The following is a 12500-nucleotide window of genomic DNA, read 5'->3' as shown; positions in this document are numbered from 1 at the left end:
AGCACGCTGCTGGCCATGGCCGTGGCATGACAAGCTTGCCAAGGCCGGGGCATGGCGTGCTGCTGGCCAAGGCTTTGGCATGGCATGCTGCTGGCCAAGGCCGTGGCATGGCATGCTGCTGGCCAAGGCCGTGGCATGGCATGCTTGCCAAGGCCAAGGCATGGCATGCTGCTGGCCAAGGCTTTGGCATGCCATGTTGCTGGCCAAGGCTGTGGCATGGCATGCTGCTGGCCAAGGCTGTGGCATGGCATGCTGCTGGCCAAGGCCGTGGCATGGCATGCTGCTGGCCAAGGCCGGGGCATGGCATGCTGCTGGCCAAGGCCGTGGCATGGCATGCTGCTGGCCAAGGCCGTGGCATGACATGCTTGCCAAGGCCAAGGCATGGCATGCTGCTGGCCAAGGCTTTGGCATGCCATGTTGCTGGCCAAGGCTTTGGCATGCCATGTTGCTGGCCAAGGCTGTGGCATGGCATGCTGGCCTAGGCCAACGTGCCACCGCCACCGCCGCGGGCCGCCACTCGACGCATCCCGTGCTTGGCTATGTAGTTTCGATGCCACAAGCCAATGCCACAAGCCAAGCGATGGCATGTGCCAAGCGCCCGCCTAGGCATAGGCGTGGCCTGTGGCCTGGCCATGCTGGCCAGCCTTAAGGGAGGTGCCCCCCCCTTATAATAGCCTGTTAAGCCCTTTTCAATCTGGCAGGAGGAAACATCAAGCATGTTCGAGGAGTCATAATGGGGTTTTTTTAAAAAGTAATGGTTTTTTGCCAAAACTTTCAACATGAAAGTTGTATGAAATAATTTAATACACCATAAACAAAATTATAAAAAAATATTTGGCCACCGGAATATTTTATTTTAATTTATTTCAATTTTAATACTTAAAAAATAATAAAAATTACTAAAAATACTCAAAAAATTCTAGAAAAATTCCAACAATTATAAGATGAGGCACTAGTAATTATAGTAATTTTTTTAATTATTTTTTTATTTTTAATTTATTTTATTATAATTTTTATGAGTAAATAAATAATTAAAAAGCCCGACGAACGTGCAAAAACTCTTAGAGAAACCCAGCAAGCATCGGATAGCTCGAATGCAAATAACAAACGCAACAGGCAACTTCCGAGGGACATACTTTTCCCAACAAGCTTCCACTGGGGAAAGCACTAGCAACGGGTTCGCAAGTCAAAGGCAACCAAACGGCTATTACCCGAGGGACAAGCATTTCGCAGGGCAACATATACGTAAGTCAAAGCCAAACCAAATGGCAATTACACGAGGGACAGGATTGCTTGCCAAGGGCGTGGCATGCGATGTTCTAGCCCAAGGCAAAGGCACGCCACGCTGCGGGACAAGGCCGTGGCAAGACATGCGGCTGGCCTTGGCCTTGGCATGGCATGCCGCCGGCTTTGGCTGGGCTGCGTTGGCCTTGCCATGGAATGTTGCTGGCTTCGGATGGGCTGCCTTGGCCTTGGCCTTGGCCGTGGCATGGCATGCTGCTGGCCTTGGCCTTGGCCTTGGCATGGCATGCTGGCGGCTTTGGCTGGGCTGCCTTGGCCGTGGCATGGCATGCTGCTGGCCTTGGCCTTGGCATGGCATGCTGCTGGCTTTGCCTGGGCTGCCTTGGCCGTGGCATGGCATGCTGCTGGCCTTGGCCTTGGCATGGCATGCTGCTGGCTTTGGCTGGGCTGCCTTGGCCGTGGCATGGCATGCTGCTGGCCTAGGCCTTGGCATGGCATGCTGCTGGCTTTGGCTGGGCTGCCTTGGCCGTGGCATGGCATGCTGCTGGCCTAGGCCTTGGCATGGCATGCTGCTGGCTTTGGCTGGCAGCCTTGGTCGTGGCATGGCATGCTGCTGGCCTTGGCCTTGGCATGGCATGCCGCCGGCTTTGGCTGGGCTGCGTTGGCCGTGGCATGGCATGCTGCTGGCCTTGGCCTTGGCATGGCATGCTGCTGGCTTTGGCTGGCCTGCCTTGGCCGTGGCATGGCATGCTGCTGGCCTAGGCCTTGGCATGGCATGCTGCTGGCTTTGGCTGGCCTGCCTTGGCCGTGGCATGGCATGCTGCTGGCCTAGGCCATGGCATGGCATGCTGCTGGCTTTGGCTGGGCTGCCTTGGCCGTGGCATGGCATGCTGCTGGCCTTGGCCTTGACATGGCATGCTGCTGGCTTTGGCAGGCCTGCCTTGGCCGTGGCATGGCATGCTGCTGGCCTAGGCCTTGGCATGGCATGCTGCTGGCTTTGGCTGGGCTGCCTTGGCCGTGGCATGGCATGCTGCTGGCCTTGGCCTTGGCTTGGCATGCTGCTGGCTTTGGCTGGGCTGCCTTGGCCGTGGCATGGCATGCTGCTGGCCTAGGCCTTGGCATGGCATGCTGCTGGCTTTGGCTGGGCTGCCTTGGCCGTGGCATGGCATGCTGCTGGCCTAGGCCTTGGCATGGCATGCTGCTGGCTTTGGCTGGGCTGCCTTGGCCGTGGCATGGCATGCTGCTGGCCTAGGCCTTGGCATGGCATGCTGTTGGCTTTGGCTGGGCTGCCTTGGCCGTGGCATGGCATGCTACTGGCCTTGGCCTTGGCATGGCATGCTGCTGGCTTTGGCTGGGCTGCCTTGGCCGTGGCATGGCATGCTGCTGGCCTAGGCCTTGGCATGGCATGCTGCTGGCTTTGGCTGGGCTGCCTTGGCCGTGGCATGGCATGCTGCTGGCCTTGGCCTTGGCATGGCATGCTGCTGGCTTTGGCTGGGCTGCCTTGGCCGTGGCATGGCATGCTGCTGGCCTAGGCCTTGGCATGGCATGCTGCTGGCTTTGGCTGGGCTGCCTTGGCCGTGGCATGGCATGCTGCTGGCCTTGGCCTTGGCATGGCATGCTGCTGGCTTTGGCAGGCCTGCCTTGGCCGTGGCATGGCATGCTGCTGGCCAAGGCCTTGGCCTGGCATGCTGCTGGCTTTGGCTGGGCTGCCTTGGCCGTGGCATGGCATGCTGCTGGCCTTGGCCTTGGCATGGCATGCTGCTGGCTTTGGCTGGCCTGCCTTGGCCGTGGCATGGCATGCTGCTGGCCTAGGCCTTGGCATGGCATGCTGCTGGCTTTGCCTGGGCTGCCTTGGCCGTGGCATGGCATGCTGCTGGCCTTGGCCTTGGCATGGCATGCTGCTGGCTTTGGCTGGCCTGCCTTGGCCGTGGCATGGCATTCTGCTGGCCTTGGCCTTGGCATGGCATGCTGCTGGCTTTGGCTGGGCTGCCTTGGCCGTGGCATGGCATGCTGCTGGCCTAGGCCTTGGCATGGCATGCTGCTGGCTTTGGCTGGGCTGCCTTGGCCGTGGCATGGCATGCTGCTGGCCTTGGCCTTGGCATGGCATGCTGCTGGCTTTGGCAGGCCTGCCTTGGCCGTGGCATGGCATGCTGCTGGCCTAGGCCTTGGCATGGCATGCTGCTGGCTTTGGCTGGGCTGCCTTGGCCGTGGCATGGCATGCTGCTGGCCTTGGCCTTGGCATGGCATGCTGCTGGCTTTGGCTGGGCTGCCTTGGCCGTGGCATGGCATGCTGCTGGCCTTGGCCTTGGCATGGCATGCTGTTGGCTTTGGCTGGGCTGCCTTGGCCGTGGCATGGCATGCTGCTGGCCTTGGCCTTGGCATGGCAAGCTGCTGGCTTTGGCTGGGCTGCCTTGGCCGTGGCATGGCATGCTGCTGGCCTTGGCTGGGCTGCCTTGGCCGTGGCATGGCATGCTGCTGGCCTTGGCCTTGGCATGGCATGCTGCTGGCTTTGGCTGGGCTGCCTTGGCCGTGGCATGGCATGCTGCTGGCCTTGGCCTTGGCATGGCATGCTGCTGGCTTTGGCTGGCCTGCCTTGGCCGTGGCATGGCATGCTGCTGGCCTTGGCCTTGGCATGGCATGCTGCTGGCTTTGGCTGGGCTGCCTTGGCCGTGGCATGGCATGCTGCTGGCCTTGGCCTTGGCATGGCATGCTGCTGGCTTTGGCAGGCCTGCCTTGGCCGTGGCATGGCATGCTGCTGGCCTAGGCCTTGGCATGGCATGCTGCTGGCTTTGGCTGGGCTGCCTTGGCCGTGGCATGGCATGCTGCTGGCCTTGGCCTTGGCATGGCATGCCGCAGGCTTTGGCTGGCCTGCCTTGGCCGTGGCATGGCATGCTGCTGGCCTAGGCCTTGGCATGGCATGCTGCTGGCTTTGGATGGGCTGCCTTGGCCGTGGCATGGCATGCTGCTGGCCTAGGCCTTGGCATGGCATGCTGCTGGCTTTGGCTGGGCTGGCTTGGCCGTGGCATGGCATGCTGCTGGCCTTGGCCTTGGCATGGCATGCTGCTGGCTTTGGCAGGCCTGCCTTGGCCGTGGCATGGCATGCTGCTGGCCTAGGCCTTGGCATGGCATGCTGCTGGCTTTGGCTGGGCTGCCTTGGCCGTGGCATGGCATGCTGCTGGCCTAGGCCTTGGCATGGCATGCTGCTGGCTTTGGCTGGGCTGCCTTGGCCGTGGCATGGCATGCTGCTGGCCTTGGCCTTGGCATGGCATGCTGCTGGCTTTGGCAGGCCTGCCTTGGCCGTGGCAAGGCATGCTGCTGGCCTAGGCCTTGGCATGGCATGCTGCTGGCTTTGGCTGGGCTGCCTTGGCCGTGGCATGGCATGCTGCTGGCCTTGGCCTTGGCATGGCATGCTGCTGGCTTTGGCTGGGCTGCCTTGGCCGTGGCATGGCATGCTGCTGGCCTTGGCCTTGGCATGGCATGCTGCTGGCTTTGGCTGGGCTGCCTTGGCCGTGGCATGGCATGCTGCTGGCCTTGGCCTTGGCATGGCAAGCTGCTGGCTTTGGCTGGGCTGCCTTGGCCGTGGCATGGCATGCTGCTGGCCTTGGCTGGGCTGCCTTGGCCGTGGCATGGCATGCTGCTGGCCTTGGCCTTGGCATGGCATGCTGCTGGCCTTGGCCTTGGCATGGCATGCTGCTGGCTTTGGCTGGGCTGCCTTGGCCGTGGCATGGCATGCTGCTGGCCTTGGCCTTGGCATGGCAAGCTGCTGGCTTTGGCTGGGCTGCCTTGGCCGTGGCATGGCATGCTGCTGGCCTAGGCCTTGGCATGGCATGCTGCTGGCTTTGGCTGGGCTGCCTTGGCCGTGGCATGGCATGCTGCTGGCCTTGGCCTTGGCATGGCATGCTGCTGGCTTTGGCTGGGCTGCCTTGGCCGTGGCATGGCATGCTGCTGGCCTAGGCCTTGGCATGGCATGCTGCTGGCTTTGGCTGGGCTGCCTTGGCCGTGGCATGGCATGCTGCTGGCCTTGGCCTTGGCATGGCATGCTGCTGGCTTTGGAAGGCCTGCCTTGGCCGTGGCATGGCATGCTGCTGGCCAAGGCCTTGGCCTGGCATGCTGCTGGCTTTGGCTGGGCTGCCTTGGCCGTGGCATGGCATGCTGCTGGCCTTGGCCTTGGCATGGCATGCTGCTGGCTTTGGCTGGCCTGCCTTGGCCGTGGCATGGCATGCTGCTGGCCTAGGCCTTGGCATGGCATGCTGCTGGCTTTGCCTGGGCTGCCTTGGCCGTGGCATGGCATGCTGCTGGCCTTGGCCTTGGCATGGCATGCTGCTGGCTTTGGCTGGCCTGCCTTGGCCGTGGCATGGCATTCTGCTGGCCTTGGCCTTGGCATGGCATGCTGCTGGCTTTGGCTGGGCTGCCTTGGCCGTGGCATGGCATGCTGCTGGCCTAGGCCTTGGCATGGCATGCTGCTGGCTTTGGCTGGGCTGCCTTGGCCGTGGCATGGCATGCTGCTGGCCTTGGCCTTGGCATGGCATGCTGCTGGCTTTGGCAGGCCTGCCTTGGCCGTGGCATGGCATGCTGCTGGCCTTGGCCTTGGCATGGCATGCTGCTGGCTTTGGCTGGGCTGCCTTGGCCGTGGCATGGCATGCTGCTGGCCTTGGCCTTGGCATGGCAAGCTGCTGGCTTTGGCTGGGCTGCCTTGGCCGTGGCATGGCATGCTGCTGGCCTTGGCCTTGGCATGGCATGGCATGCTGCTGGCTTTGGCAGGCCTGCCTTGGCCGTGGCATGGCATGCTGCTGGCCTAGGCCTTGGCATGGCATGCTGCTGGCTTTGGCTGGGCTGCCTTGGCCGTGGCATGGCATGCTGCTGGCCTAGGCCTTGGCATGGCATGCTGCTGGCTTTGGCTGGGCTGCCTTGGCCGTGGCATGGCATGCTGCTGGCCTTGGCCTTGGCATGGCATGCTGCTGGCTTTGGCAGGCCTGCCTTGGCCGTGGCAAGGCATGCTGCTGGCCTAGGCCTTGGCATGGCATGCTGCTGGCTTTGGCTGGGCTGCCTTGGCCGTGGCATGGCATGCTGCTGGCCTTGGCCTTGGCATGGCATGCTGCTGGCTTTGGCTGGGCTGCCTTGGCCGTGGCATGGCATGCTGCTGGCCTTGGCCTTGGCATGGCATGCTGCTGGCTTTGGCTGGCCTGCCTTGGCCGTGGCATGCCATGCTGCTGGCCATGGCCTTGGGGCTGGGCTGCCTTGGCTGCGGTTCTTATCACTAGACGTGCGTTGCGTGCGAAGGCGTGCAAAGGCGTGCGCGACCATGCGCGCAACACGCGCACCGTGGTCAAAAGACCACGCGCGCGGTATTCGCACAGGCCACGCTGCCCACGCCGCGGGCATGCCAGGCCAGGCTGCCCTGGCCGGCTGCATGCCAGGCCGCCCAGGCCGTGCGCATGCCATGCCGTGCTGCCCAGGCCAGCTGCATGCCAGGCCGCCCAGGCCGTGCGCATGCATGCCGTGCTGCCCACGCCGCGGGCATGCCAGGCCGGCTGCATGCCAGGCCGCCCAGGCCGTGCGCATGCCATGCCGTGCTGCCCACGCCGCGGGCATGCCAGGCCGGCTGCATGCCAGGCCGCCCAGGCCGTGCGCATGCCATGCCGTGCTGCCCATGCCGCGCGCATGCCAGGCCGCCCATGCCCGCGCGGATGCCACGCCATGCTGCCCAAGGCCGCGCCCAGGCCGCGCAAGGCCGCGGCCAGGCCGCCCAAGGCCGCGCCCAGGCCGCGCAAGGCCGCGCCCAGGCCGCGCAAGGCCGCCCAAGGCCGCGGTCCAGGCCGCCCAAGGCCGCGGCCGAGCCGCCCCAGGCCGCAGCCCAGGCCGCGGTCGAGCCGCAGTGCATGTAACCCAAGGCCGCAGCCCAGGCCGCGCCCAACATGGGGCGTACCTGCCACTGCCTTGCCCTGGGCAAGGGAGGTGCCCCCCCCTTATAATAGCCTGTTAAGCCCTTTTCAGTCTGGCAGGAGGAAACATCAAGCATGTTCGAGGAGTCATAATGGGGTTTTTTTAAAAAGTAATGGTTTTTTGCCAAAACTTTCAACATGAAAGTTGTAGGAAATAATTTAATACACCATAAAAAAAATTAAAAAAAATATTTTTTTACCGAAAATATTTTATTTTAATTTATTTCGATATTAATACTTAAAAAATAATAAAAATTAATAAAAATTGTCAAAAAATTATGGAAAAATTCCCATAATTAAAGGATGATTCACTAGTAATTATAGAAATTATTAAATTATTTTTTTCATTTTTTTTATTTTATTTTGATTTTTTTATGCCAAATAAGGGCTTTAAAAATTCGAAAAGCTCCAGAAAAATTGCAAAAAAATAGGGAATGACATTTAAAATTGATTGTAGTGCATTTTTAATTGTGTTGCACGGTTTGGGTAAGATTATAAAAGAATCATGTTCAAAAAGATCGATCGAGGCGGTGGCATGCCATGGCCTTGGCCTTGGCCATGCCTTGCACAGGGACTTGGCCTTGCCCACTGCCTTGGCCTTGGCCTTGGCCTTGGCTTTGGCCTTGGCCTTGGCCTTGGCATGGCATGGCATGCTCGCCGAGGCCGTGGCATGCCTTGCTGCTAGCCAAGGCCGTGGCGTGGCATGCTCGCCCAGCCCGTGGCATGCCATGCTCGCCCAGCCCGTGGCACGCCATGTTGGCCCAAGGCATTGGCATGGCATGCCGGCCAAGGCATGCTGGCCAACGTTGCACAAGGCGGTGCCATGGCATGGCATGCTGACCAAGACCGTGCCATGGCATGCTGGGCGAGGCCGGGCATGGCATGCTGGCCGAGGCCGTGGCTTGCCATGCCGCCACGGCCGTGGCATGCCGAGCAACGGACCGGCATGGCCCAGCCCGTGGCACGCCATGTTGGCCCAAGGCATTGGCATGGCATGCCGGCCAAGGCATGCTGGCCAACGCTGCGGCACGGCGTGCTGGACAAGGCGGTGCCATGGCATGGCATGCTGACCGAGGCCGTGGCATGGCATGTTGGGCGACGCCGTAGCAAGGCATGCGGGCCGAGGCCGTGGCATGGCATGTTTGCAACGCCGTGGCAAGACATGCGGGCCGTGGCATGGCATGGCATGCGGGCCGAGGCCGTGGCACGACATGTTGGCCAAGGCTAAGGCATGGCACGCCGGGCAACGCGGTGGCATGGCATGCCGGGCAACGCGGTGGCAAGGCATGCGGGCCGGGGCCGTGGCATGGCATGTTGGGCGACGCCGTAGCAAGGCATGCGGTCCGAGGCCGTGGCATGTCATGCGGGCCGAGGCCGTGGCATGGCATGTTGGGCGACGCCGTAGCAAGGCATGCGGGCCGAGGCCGTGGCATGTCATGCGAGCCGAGGCCGTGGCATGGCATGCGGGCCGAGGCCGTGGCATGGCAAGTTGGGCGACGTCGTGGCAAGGCATGCGGGCCGAGGCCGTGGCATGTCATGCGGGCCGAGGCCGTGGCTTGGCATGCGGGCCGAGGCCGTGGCATGGAATGTTGGGCGACGCCGTAGCAAGGCATGCGGGCCGAGGCCGTGGCATGTCATGCGGGCCGAGGCCGTGGCATGGCATGCGGGCCGAGGCCGTGTCATGGCAAGTTTGGCCCAGGCCGTGGCTCGACATGTTGGCCAAGGCTAAGGCATGGCACGCCGGTCAACGCGGTGGCATGGCATGCTGGGCAACGCGGTGGCAAGGCATGCGGGCCGAGGCCGTGGCATGGCATGTTGGGCAACGCCGTAGCAAGGCATGCGGGCCGAGGCCGTGGCATGGCATGCGGGCCGTGGCCGTGGCATGGCATGTTGGGCGACGCCGTGTCATGGCATGCGGGCCGAGGCCGTGGCATGGCATGTTTGGCAACGCCGTGGCAAGACATGCGGGCCGTGGCATGGCATGGCATGCGGGCCGAGGCCGTGGCATGGCATGCGGGCCGAGGCCGTGGCATGTCATGCGGGCCGAGGCCGTGGCATGTAATGCGGGCCGAGGCCGTGGCATGTAATGCGGGTCGAGGCCGTGGCATGGCATGTTGGGCGACGCCGTACCAAGGCATGCGGGCCGAGGCCGTGGCATGGCATGCGGGCCGAGGCCGTGGCATGGCATGTTGGGCGACGCCGTAGCAAGGCATGCGGGCCGAGGCCGTGGCTCGACATGTTGGCCAAGGCTAAGGCATGGCACGCCGGGCAACGCGGTGGCATGGCATGCTGGGCAACGCGGTGGCAAGGCATGCGGGCCGAGGCCGTGGCATGGCATGTCGGGCAACGCCGTAGCAAGGCATGCGGGCCGAGGCCGTGGCATGGCATGCGGGCCGTGGCCGTGGCCGTGGCATGGCATGTTGGGCGACGCCGTGGCATGGCATGCGGGCCGAGGCCGTGGCATGGCATGTTTGGCAACGCCGTGGCAAGACATGCGGGCCGAGGCCGTGGCATGGCATGCGGGCCGAGGCCGTGGCATGCCATGTTGGGCAACGCCGTGGCAAGGCATGCGGGCCGAGGCCGTGGCATGGCATGCGGGCCGTGGCCGCGGCATGGCATGTTGGGCGACGCCGTGGCATGGCATGCGGGCCGAGGCCGTGGCATGGCATGTTTGGCAACGCCGTGGCAAGACATGCGGGCCGTGGCATGGCATGTTGGGCAACGCCGTGGCAAGGCATGCGGGCCGAGGCCGTGGCATGGCATGCGGGCCGAGGCCGTGGCATGTCATGCGGGCCGAGGCCGTGGCATGGCATGCGGGCCGAGGCCGTGGCATGGCATGCGGGCCGAGGCCGTGGCATGGCATGCGGGCCGAGGCCGTGGCATGGCATGCGGGCCGAGGCCGTGGCATGGCATGTTGGACGACGCCGTAGCAAGGCATGCGGGCCGGGGCCGTGGCATGGCATGTTTGGCAACGCCGTGGCATGACATGCGGGCCGTGGCATGGCATGGCAGGCGGGCCGAGGCCGTGGCGTGGCATGTTGGGCAACGCCGTGGCAAGGCATGCGGGCCGAGGCCGTGGCATGTCATGCGGGGCGAGGCCGTGGCATGGCATGCGGGGCGAGGCCGTGGCATGGCATGCGGGGCGAGGCCGTGGCATGGCATGTTGGGCGACGCCGTAGCAAGGCATGCGGGCCGAGGCCGTGGCTCGACATGTTGGCCAAGGCTAAGGCATGGCACGCCGGGCAACGCGGTGGCATGGCATGCTGGGCAACGCGGTGGCAAGGCATGCGGGCCGAGGCCGTGGCATGGCATGTTGGGCAACGCCGTAGCAATGCATGCGGGCCGAGGCCGTGGCATGGCATGCGGGCCGTGGCCGGGGCATGGCATGTTGGGCGACGCCGTGGCATGGCATGCGGGCCGAGGCCGTGGCATGGCATGTTTGGCAACGCCGTGGCAAGACATGCGGGCCGTGGCATGGCATGGCATGCGGGCCGAGGCCGTGGCATGGCATGTTGGGCGACGCCGTGGCATGGCATGCGGGCCGAGGCCGTGGCAAGGCATGTTTGGCAACGCCTTGGCAAGACATGCGGGCCGTGGCATGGCATGGCATGCGGGCCGAGGCCGTGGCATGGCATGTTGGGCAACGCCGTGGCAAGGCATGCGGGCCGAGGCCGTGGCATGGCATGTTGGGCAACGCCGTAGCAAGGCATGCGGGCCGAGGCCGTGGCATGGCATGCGGGCCGTGGCCGTGGCATGGCATGTTGGGCGACGCCGTGGCATGGCATGCGGGCCGAGGCCGTGGCATGGCATGTTTGGCAACGCCGTGGCAACACATGCGGGCCGTGGCATGTCATGGCATGCGGGCCGAGGACGTGGCATGGCATGTTGGGCAACGCCGTGGCAGGGCATGCGGGCCGAGGCCGTGGCATGGCATGCGGGCCGAGGCCGTGGCATGGCATGCGGGCCGAGGCCGTGGCATGGCATGCGGGCCGAGGCCGTGGCATGGCATGCGGGCCGAGGCCGTGGCATGGCATGTTGGGCGACGCCGTAGCAAGGCATGCGGGCCGAGGCCGTGGCATGGCATGTTGGGCGACGCCGTAGCATGGCATGCGGGCCGAGGCCGTGGCTCGACATGTTGGCCAAGGCTAAGGCATGGAACGACGGGCAACGCGGTGGCATGGCATGCTGGGCAACGCGGTGGCAAGGCATGCGGGCCGAGGCCGTGGCATGGCATGTTGGGCAACGCCGTAGCAAGGCATGCGGGCCGAGGCCGTGGCATGGCATGCGGGCCGTGGCCGTGGCATGGCATGTTGGGCGACGCCGTGGCATGGCATGCTGGTCGAGGCCGTGGCATGGCATGTTTGGCAACGCCGTGGCAAAGACATGCGGGCCGTGGCATGGCATGGCATGCGGGCCGAGGCCGTGGCGTGGCATGTTGGGCAACGCCGTGGCAAGGCATGCGGGCCGAGGCCGTGGCATGGCATGCGGGCCGAGGCCGTGGCATGGCATGCGGGCCGAGGCCGTGGCATGGCATGCGGGCCGAGGCCGTGGCATGTCATGCGGGCCGAGGCCGTGGCATGGCATGCGGGCCGAGGCCGTGGCATGGCATGTTGGGCAACGCCGTAGCAAGGCATGCGGGCCGAGGCCGTGGCATGGCATGCGGGCCGTGGCCGTGGCATGGCATGTTGGGCGACGCCGTGGCATGGCATGCTGGTCGAGGCCGTGGCATGGCATGTTTGGCAACGCCGTGGCAAAGACATGCGGGCCGTGGCATGGCATGGCATGCGGGCCGAGGCCGTGGCGTGGCATGTTGGGCAACGCCGTGGCAAGGCATGCGGGCCGAGGCCGTGGCATGGCATGCGGGCCGAGGCCGTGGCATGGCATGCGGGCCGAGGCCGTGGTATGGCATGCGGGCCGAGGCCGTGGCATGTCATGCGGGCCGAGGCCGTGGCATGTCATGCGGGCCGAGGCCGTGGCATGGCATGCGGGCCGAGGCCGTGGCATGGCATGTTGGGCAACGCCGTAGCAAGGCATGCGGGCCGAGGCCGTGGCATGGCATGCGGGCCGTGGCCGTGGCATGGCATGTTGGGCGACGCCGTGGCATGGCATGCGGGCCGAGGCCGTGGCATGGCATGTTTGGCAACGCCGTGGCAAGACATGCGGGCCGTGGCATGGCATGGCATGCGGGCCGAGGCCGTGGCATGTCATGCGGGCCGAGGCCGTGGCACGGCATGCGGGCCGAGGCCCTGGCATGGCATGTTGGGCGACGCCGTAGCAAGGCATGCGGGCCGAGGCCGTGGCATTGCATGTTGGGCG

The sequence above is a fragment of the Camellia sinensis genome, chromosome 6 (genome assembly GCF_055761805.1).
Source record: "Camellia sinensis isolate YWXY chromosome 6, ASM5576180v1, whole genome shotgun sequence".
In the NCBI taxonomy this organism is placed as follows: domain Eukaryota; kingdom Viridiplantae; phylum Streptophyta; class Magnoliopsida; order Ericales; family Theaceae; genus Camellia; species Camellia sinensis.
Note: the sequence above shows the minus strand (reverse complement) of the source record.